The sequence below is a fragment of the Cupressus sempervirens genome, chromosome 3 (assembly GCF_028749045.1).
Source record: "Cupressus sempervirens isolate cs-2001-9-10 chromosome 3, ASM2874904v1, whole genome shotgun sequence".
NCBI lineage: Eukaryota > Viridiplantae > Streptophyta > Pinopsida > Cupressales > Cupressaceae > Cupressus > Cupressus sempervirens.
In genome coordinates, this window is record NC_143120.1 from 280,431,283 (window position 1) to 280,440,397 (window position 9,115).

Here is a 9,115-nt window from a genome sequence, read left to right on the forward strand (position 1 = left end):
TTTTTCCCATCAAACAAATATATGCAAATTTTCATATTTTGGTCTGATTTTCAAATATGTTAGAGTCATCATGTATACCTAGTGCACCAAAAAAGAAAAATTGAAATTTGGGTAATATTTTTCAAGTTATGATTGGTCAAAGTCAAAGTTATCAAAAATTAATTTTTTTTCTCCTGTCAAACTTTTCCTATCAAATCTACATATTTTTAAAAAAAATTACATATTCTTGAAGAAGACTCTCTCCTCTAGTGCAACATTAAAAAATAATAATTTTTGGACATGATTTACTAGTTTTTTTCTTATTTTTGAATAGAGAACTTCCCGAATCTTAAAATACCTACTTGTAATATTTTCAAATTATAACATATTATCCATAATCAAAACAATAAAAAAATTATATGATCGTAATCCTGACTCCGAGACCTACAATACTATATTTTTAGTTTTTAAAAAAAATTCAATTTATTAGGTCAAATTGGCCTTCAAAGTGAGAAGTTTGCAGAAGTTCTTATTTTTTGCTTGTCTAGTTGCCACCTAGGATGCCACATAGGCAGTTCCGACCAAAACACTTATGGTAGTAACAATTACGGCCAGAACGGTTTTGGCCGGAACCCTTATCGGCCCAACTAATTGCTAGTGGTTAGTTTGACGGTTTCAAGTATAAAATAACTTAATCCCAAACCATTTCATGTAACAAACAACATTTGTGTTCTCTTTATTTTAATAAATATAGAAAATAATAAAAAATAGAAGAGCATTTTTAAAAGACAATGATTTCTAAAGTATTTTTTAGCAATTATTTCGCAGAAATCCTTAGAATCACAAAGGATCGAATATTTGTAAGGCATTTTTTCCTGTCTACTTATTTTTATTTTTATATATTTTAAATTGAAGCATTAACTGGTATTTAGTATCCAAATCTTTTTTCTTTTTTTTTCTATAGATAAAAGCATTCAATGGGTAGTAAAAGGAAAAGATCAAGGAAATATGATAGGAAAAGAGATGAAAAAATGAAAGTTCATACTAAACATAACCAAAACCAACCTACTAAAATTCTTGAACAAGATGAGATTCATGAAGAGAATGAAAGTAATGAAGAGGAAGAAATTGGCAGCTCTACTGATAGAAACAAATTAGAAGGCATAAAAAATTTGATGGATTTGGATGAGGAACTACTTTTTAACCAGATTCCATCTAAAGATTTGATAAATGATAACACTATTAGAAAGCATTGTCAGAACATGTGGGATGAATATTTCAAAGATAAAAGTATATTTGGATAGGCACACTTATTTGTCAAGTTATTTAGGAGAAAATATATGAGACCTATTTTAGAGTTTTTGGGTGTTGATAACATGAAAAACCATGCACATAATATTAATAAAACAATAGTTGAAAACTTGCAAAATGATTATAACAAAATTGACAACACAACTCGAGGAGATGATTTGAGTAATGAACGTAGAGCATTGTTGACTACTATATCTAGTAGAAAATTGACACATAGAAAATAAGTACGCGCAATTTTTCATGTACTATACATATATCCAGAAGAACTGTTCAGAGATACATAAAGAGGAGAAATACGCTAGATGATAACATTGAGAATAACTGGGTGAATATTTGTAGAGTTCCTCGAAAATAAATTTTTTTTGAAGATGTGAAAAGACAAGTTATTGAATTTTGGACCACACATTCTCGTGTTTCTTCCAACAGGCGTGATACTATACAAATTAAAGATCAAGAGATAGGGGCCAAAATTGAACATCCAAAACATTTCATAGATATAACTCAAAGTAAATTATTTCAAACATTCAAGAAAGAATTTTCAAATGTCAAAATATGTCAAAGAATGTTTGAGAGTTTGCGTCCTTCCTTTGTACGTATAAATAAGATGCGTGAAACTTGTTGTTGTCAAAATTATGTTGAATTTGGTCTACACTTGCAATCATATAAAAAATTTATGGCAGTTCTTGATCCTAATTTGGTCATCCCTAGCAGTACAACACAATTTGTGAAGTCCATATTAGGTGATAAAATAGAAGATTCAGATGAGTTCAAAGTGCAATGCATCAAAAATCAATGTGAAGATTGTGGAGATTTATGAATTTTTTTGAAATGCAAATTGAGAAAATTAATGAATCCACGCCAGTCTCATGGATGAGATATGAGTATGAGACATACCAAAATAAGATAGGAGATGAATCCAAAAAAATTGTATTGAAGGAGAGTGAATTGCATTATGATGAGTTTATGACCAAATTTCATCCATTGATATATCCACATATCCAACATTGTCATGGTGCATGATGGCAAGCTAAACAATTTCGTGATTCCAAAAATTGTTTTCCACCTAGTTGTATACTTTTAGTTGTAGATTTTTTTGAGAATTATACATTTGCACCTCAAACAGAGCTTCAAGGGAAATATTATCATTCTGAAAAAGTTGCAATATTTGTGCAAGTGACCTATAGACATGCACAATTTGAGGTGGATCAGATAGAAAGGTTAGATGAGAATAAACACATCATCATCAAAGAGGTTCATTTCTATATTAGTGATGATAGAGTTCATGATAAAATTTATGTGGCTCATTGTTTTGCAATGTTCTTTGAAGATCTCAAAAATCATGGAATAAATATTTCAAAGCACTGGATTTGGTCTGATGGATGTGTAGGTTAGTATACACAAACTTACACATTTATTTAACTTTATTTTAACTTTTATTTATTTGTACACATGTGCCTATTTCTATTTGATACATGTACATAGATAATTGTAGATACTTATCATGTTTCATGTTCATAGGACAATTCAAATCTGCGAAAGCATTTAATTGGTTAGCAATGCAACATGCTAGAACCAATGTTAGGTTTTCATGGAATTTCTTTGAAAGTGGACACAAAAAATGGGAGAATGATGGACCAGGAGCATGTATAAAGCATGTGCTTCGACAACATGAACTTGTGAGTAAATATATGCATGTTTAATGTACATGTTTAATACTAGTAGGATATATACTTTTAAATTTTATATATATGCATATTGTATGTGCATATAGGGAATAGGATAGAGAGTGCAAATAAAATTGTTGAATGGTGCAAAGTTCATTTTGCTACTCGAGATACTGAATACAATAAGCATTACTTTTGGGAAGTGAAAGGTGAGTTCTAAGATATATTTATTTTTAAATGTATTTTTCAAATTGTTTAGTTTTATATTAGATATATTTATATTTTGAAATATGACAATTATTTTTAATGTATTTGTAACAGATATAGATTGATATAATCCTTACAATTTTCAAATGCTCCCTGGTATTAGAAGTTTGCATCAAGTGATGACTACAGGAAACCATAAACCTCTAGTAATTAAAGTAAGAGAGAAAACATGTTTTTGTGATGACTGCATTAAGGACAACCTAGTGAGTGCATGTGAAAATATTGTGAATGGATATGTTTCACATTGGGATTTGAAAGAGATAGTTAGAAAGCCTCCTTTTGAAGACACTGACATTGACATTGACATTCATGATCCTATATATTCAGCTGATTATGAGTGCATTTCTAATTTAGTTATGATAGGTTTGTGTCTACATATTATAGTACATATATATAAATTAAAATACATGCATATTCATTTTAAAATTATTTTATATTTATCTATATTTTTATATACATGCAGGAGATATTTTTGCAGTTCAAGCCTTATCAAATAATGTGGAAAATGTGGACTATTATCTTTTAAGTTGCACAAAAGAAAAACACAAGTTTCTAGAAGGAACTATAGATGCTAATGGACAATCATATCCAATTGGATCAATTGTTATTGAAGGAACATATTATCAACAAACAAGGGTAACTGATAGTGGCATTGAATTTATTGAATACAAGCCTGGAGAAAAAGTTTTACATTACAATAACCATGTTATAGCAACAAAGTTACAATTTGAAGCAATACAAAGAAGAGGTCGTTGTGGAAATCAAAAGTGGAAACTGTCCATTGAAGAACATGAAAAAATTCTAGAGATAATGAAAACTAGAGAGGATCCTAATAGTACATTGTTTGTAGAGCTCTAATTTACCTATGTACTTATTGTGGAGCTTTAGTTCAACTATGTCTATATAGCTAGATTATACTTTCACATTTAACATTGACAGAATATTTGTTTTATAAATTTGTATATATTGGATCATTTATCTTGGATATGTGAAATTAGAAACATGTTTTGGATAAATTTATATACATTGTTTATGTTTTCAAGATACATATGATTGTTAATAAATGTATTTATGTTATATTCTTTGTTATACTCTAGAATTATAAATTCTAAGTTATATGTTCTTACATGTATATGTTATATTCTATGTTATACTCTTTATATGTTACACATGTACATGTATATGTTTCCTTTAAGACATGTCATTATTTAATATAGTTAATTATACTTAGATTACTTGGCATTAAAAACAATAACATATACATATTTACATAAATATTGAAAACATATATGTCTATACATTTAACACATGAGCATAGTTACAAACATCTAGATGGAATAAAATACACATAAATATATTGAATTTATGTATTAATTTTATTGAAATATATATATATATATATATATATATATATATATATATATATATGAATAACACATATACATAAACATGAATAACACATGTACATAAACATAAAACATTAAGACATTAAAAGATCAATTTAACATGTGTACATACATAAGACATTAAGTTCTAATATTCTTGAGTTATATTCTTAAATACATGCATTAAATTTATTGATTAAATATTGAAAACATATGTATACTTTCAACATGAACATAATATGTACATCTATACATAAAGTAACACATCTATGAAATAATGTATACATACATGGGTAAAATGTATCCAAAATGCCATATAAAATGTCTCCAAAATACGAGATCAAATATCTCTAAAATACCAGATGCATGCATCAAATGTATCTGAAATAACATGTACATCCATAAAAAAGTATCTGAAATAAGACATGTATATGAAATAACATATATATATCCATATAAAAGTATCTATAAAATAACACATGTATCCGAGATATAACATACATCTCTGGATATAAAAGTATCTGAAATGACATGTACATGTATATATATTAAATATCTTGGCAACATGAACGAAATAGACATGTATGTGTAAACTAACATCAATCACATCCCCCTCTTGATCCTTGACCCCAAAAAGCTCTATGACCGGGATCTGTGCCTTTCATGTCACATGAAAGAAATATATAACAAAGAATACATATATATATATATATATATCATATATAATAAAATATACAATAAAAAATACATAACATACTTATGACTCATGTTGTGGAGGATCTATCAGGGTTTGAAGATCTCCAAAAGTCAACAGACTATCACTAAGACCCTATAGAACACACATGTACATGTACACATAAGTTAAATTGAATCACTCAAGAATATTTACATGTGTAAATTTTATAGTAACAAATAAATATAAACATATATAAATTTACAATATTTACCATAGCATAATGTAATGCTTTACCAATTTGATTGATATCTAAGTCATGTAGTGATAGAGTGATCTCTAAATCATGGAATCTAGGTGCTCTAAGACTAGGCTATACAAGAGCAGGAGTGAGAGTAGGAGTAGGTGCTACAGGATCCCAAGTAGGTGTGGGGACCACTATGGGGACAGGAGTTGTATGGCCCTCTATAGGAACAAGTGTTGTAGAATGTGTAGGTATATCCTCATCCCTGTGAGGGTTGTGGTCCTTCTATGTGTGACAAAATATGGTTGATGTGTCCACCAATGTCACGAAGAGGAATCCCTGTGACTGTCGATAATACTTGATATGCTCCAAGAGGATCAGATACTAAATAAGATGACATATGATGCAATGCATCCATATATGATATGGTTGAAACCTCTAGTGGTGATGGTAGATCTACCATCTCATATAGATCATTAGCTCATGTGCTAGAGGATGCACCTATTGAAGCAGGACCATGAGATCATAACATGTATCTACCACATCTATCTGAAGATATCTCCTATAACTGTGTGACAACTGTGGCAATGCTAGAATATATCTGAGTCCTGACTGTATCATCAGGAACACTCAAACCTGCAACAATCATCTGTGGACCTCTCGGCATGACCAAAAGGTTTGGACCCACCATTGTCTATTTATTAACAGGTGCAGGGGTGTCCATAGGCCTAAATCTCTTTGAGAGTCAACCTCTGCCCTATCCAACTTGACCTAGAAAATCTATATAGTCAACATCCTAATGTAAATAAAATTTTGCAAACAATTGTTTGCAAAAATAAAGGGGAAAGTCATCCTTCTGTGGCCACCTGTAATGAGCTGCTAACCACCAAGGATACATAAATGGAGCAACAAGCAGATCTGTACACTTCATCACTAAATAACCTCTAACCCTAAGCCTATCTGTATAATAGGGAAACATGGTCTTCACCATAGCAGTGGAGACCTAACTATCAATCTATGAATACTTCACAATGCTAGTGACATTGTGAGAAAGGGAAGAGTAAAATGTCTCAATACTAATATCATCAAATGAGTTGTACCCAGAGATCATGTCAATCATTTGGCACAACTAATCTCTAATAGAAACAACCTTCTCCCTATTAGGGAGAGTGGTAGAAGCTAACAATGTAGAATCAAGATACTTGAGAACACGAGATAATGTACCAAGAGTCTTTGTAAATAAGTAATGTCTCTCCTCAATAGATGATGTATGTCTATGTGTTGTGCCTGACTCAACACTAGGACCCCCTCCATGAACACTAGCCTCCCCTGATGATGTAGGTGCTCCACCAGTACCAGATGCCATAATGATATATATCCAAAGATCTAGATATCTATAAATGCAGAGTTAAGATATACATACATAAGTACTTATAAAACTGAAAGTTAAATTTAATTTAAAACACGTACGTAGATAAATATGTACAAAGTTAAATGTAACTAAAAATATGCACATGTTATTTAGTACCTCTAGCTCAAATATGCACCTCTAGCTCATGTATGTGAATAAAAAATATGCATGTATGTTATTTAGTACATTTAGGTTTATTATGTTAATGTTTTCTAAAATCTAACTAATTGGTTTGTAAAATGCAATGTTATTTAAAGGACATGTATTGGTTTACTATGTTAATATTTTGTAAAATGTAACTAATAGATTTGTTGAACTAATGTTTACTATGTTAATGTTTTGTAAAATGTAACCAATAGGTTTGTTGTTGATTTGTACTATGTTAATGTTTTCTAAAATGTAACTAATAGGTTTGTTGAACATTAATGTTTTGTAAAATGTAACTAATGTTTTATTATCAACTACTAAACTCTATGCTAATGTTTTGTAAAATGTTTACTATGTTAATGTTTTGTAAAACGTAACTAATACTTTATTATCAACTACTATAAAAAAAAATTAAAAATATACTTAATTTAATTAATTAAACATTTAAAAGAAATCCATTTAATTAATATTATCATCTAATAACTAAACAATATTTTTTTTAAATAAAAAATTCACCTACCTATTACAACCAAAACACTATGACTACCCTAGTGACCGCTATAGTGAAATGAATAGTGAAAATGACTACTCGAGATAGTTTTTGGGTTATTTATAAAATCATGTTAGTTTTGACCAAAATCGTTTCGGTCGAAATGCTAGCTACCACGTTGGCTTGCAAAAGCACCACGTATGTCTGGCCAGAACCCTTGAGGATATCACAAAGGGTGACACAGGTTTGTGCTTCCACCTAAATATGGTTTCCTTTTCTAGTACATTCTCTCTTTGAAAATGATACATAATAGTGACATGTTTTATCTTTTAATGTAAAACTAGATTCTTTGACATGATAATTGCATTTGTGCTATCAAAATGAATAATAATATGTTCTAGAAGATCCACATCTATATCCTTCAATATTTTATTCATCTATACATGACCTGATTAGAGTTATGTATTTTTTCAATACTCTACTCCTCTTGTGGATTGTGAAATACAATCATATTTCTTTCTTGGCAATTAAACCAATCTATCACCTACAAAGAATGCACTACTACTAGTAATCTTTATATAATCCATATTACTTTCTCAATCTACATTAGTGTGTGTACAAAGAGTGAAATTATTTGATCCATTATACTATAACCCAGAATATGAAGTTCCTTTAAAAAATATGAATATTCATTTTTTAATGTCCCCACTAGCAAGGATAGTAATAACTCCAAAAGAAATCACTATTCTACCCTCTATCCTAACCCAACCTTAAATGTGTCTCCATATCAGGATCAATAACCCCCTTGAGGATCATTTGATCTTTGGTTACTTCTAGTCTTCTATGAAGTGCTCCCTTCAAGGTCCTTCCTAGAAGAAACATTCCCTATCTAGGGCCCTTGACAAAAATGCATATGTTAATATCTATGAAATATTTCAGCCTTATAATCATATTAAGATCACTCTCTTCCCAAAGGGACTCTCCTAATTTTAAGCTTGTAGCCACATTAAGATTTCTCTCTTCCCTAAAAAGGGACTCTTTTGATCTTTAGCCATTAACCATTAAGTCATGTTTATTATCCATTTTGAGTTACATCTTTATATGTACATATGTATATGTATAAATTGTCCAAAAGAATGATTCATTAATATAAATAAATGTAAAAACATAATTAAATAAATATAATCCATATATACACCTTTCTTACCTAAAACTCGTTGCTTGGTCCATGTAGCTCTATCATTAGTTGACCCTTCAATGAATTAGTCCTTCTAGATTATCTCAACTATATATTTTCTTTCTAAAATTACTCATTTTCTAATTATAAGGAAAAGATAAAGTATACATTTTGTTTCTTCTTTTCCAATAGTCACAACCTTTCATAATACAAATCCTTTATAGAATCACAACACTTCATGGTTATAATCCTTTCGAAAAGTCACAACACTTCATCAAATGTTAAAATCCTTTGGTAATGTCCCAATACATTATAATTAAAACATTTTTGAAGAATCATAACTATTCATAATTATTACCCTATTGAA

General features: G+C 29.7%; 1 long non-coding RNA gene across 1 annotated transcript in view; it reads left to right on the plus strand.

The window, feature by feature from the left end:
- The window catches only part of LOC149566026 (uncharacterized), an 8,172-nt gene extending 5,241 nt beyond the window's left edge, over nucleotides 1-2,931 (plus strand). The window contains exons 2-3 of the long non-coding RNA XR_016361524.1: nucleotides 2,618-2,677; nucleotides 2,809-2,931. This is a non-coding gene — a long non-coding RNA (uncharacterized LOC149566026). The remainder of the gene's footprint in view (nucleotides 1-2,617; nucleotides 2,678-2,808) is intronic.
- The last annotated feature ends 6,184 nt before the right edge of the window (nucleotides 2,932-9,115 follow it).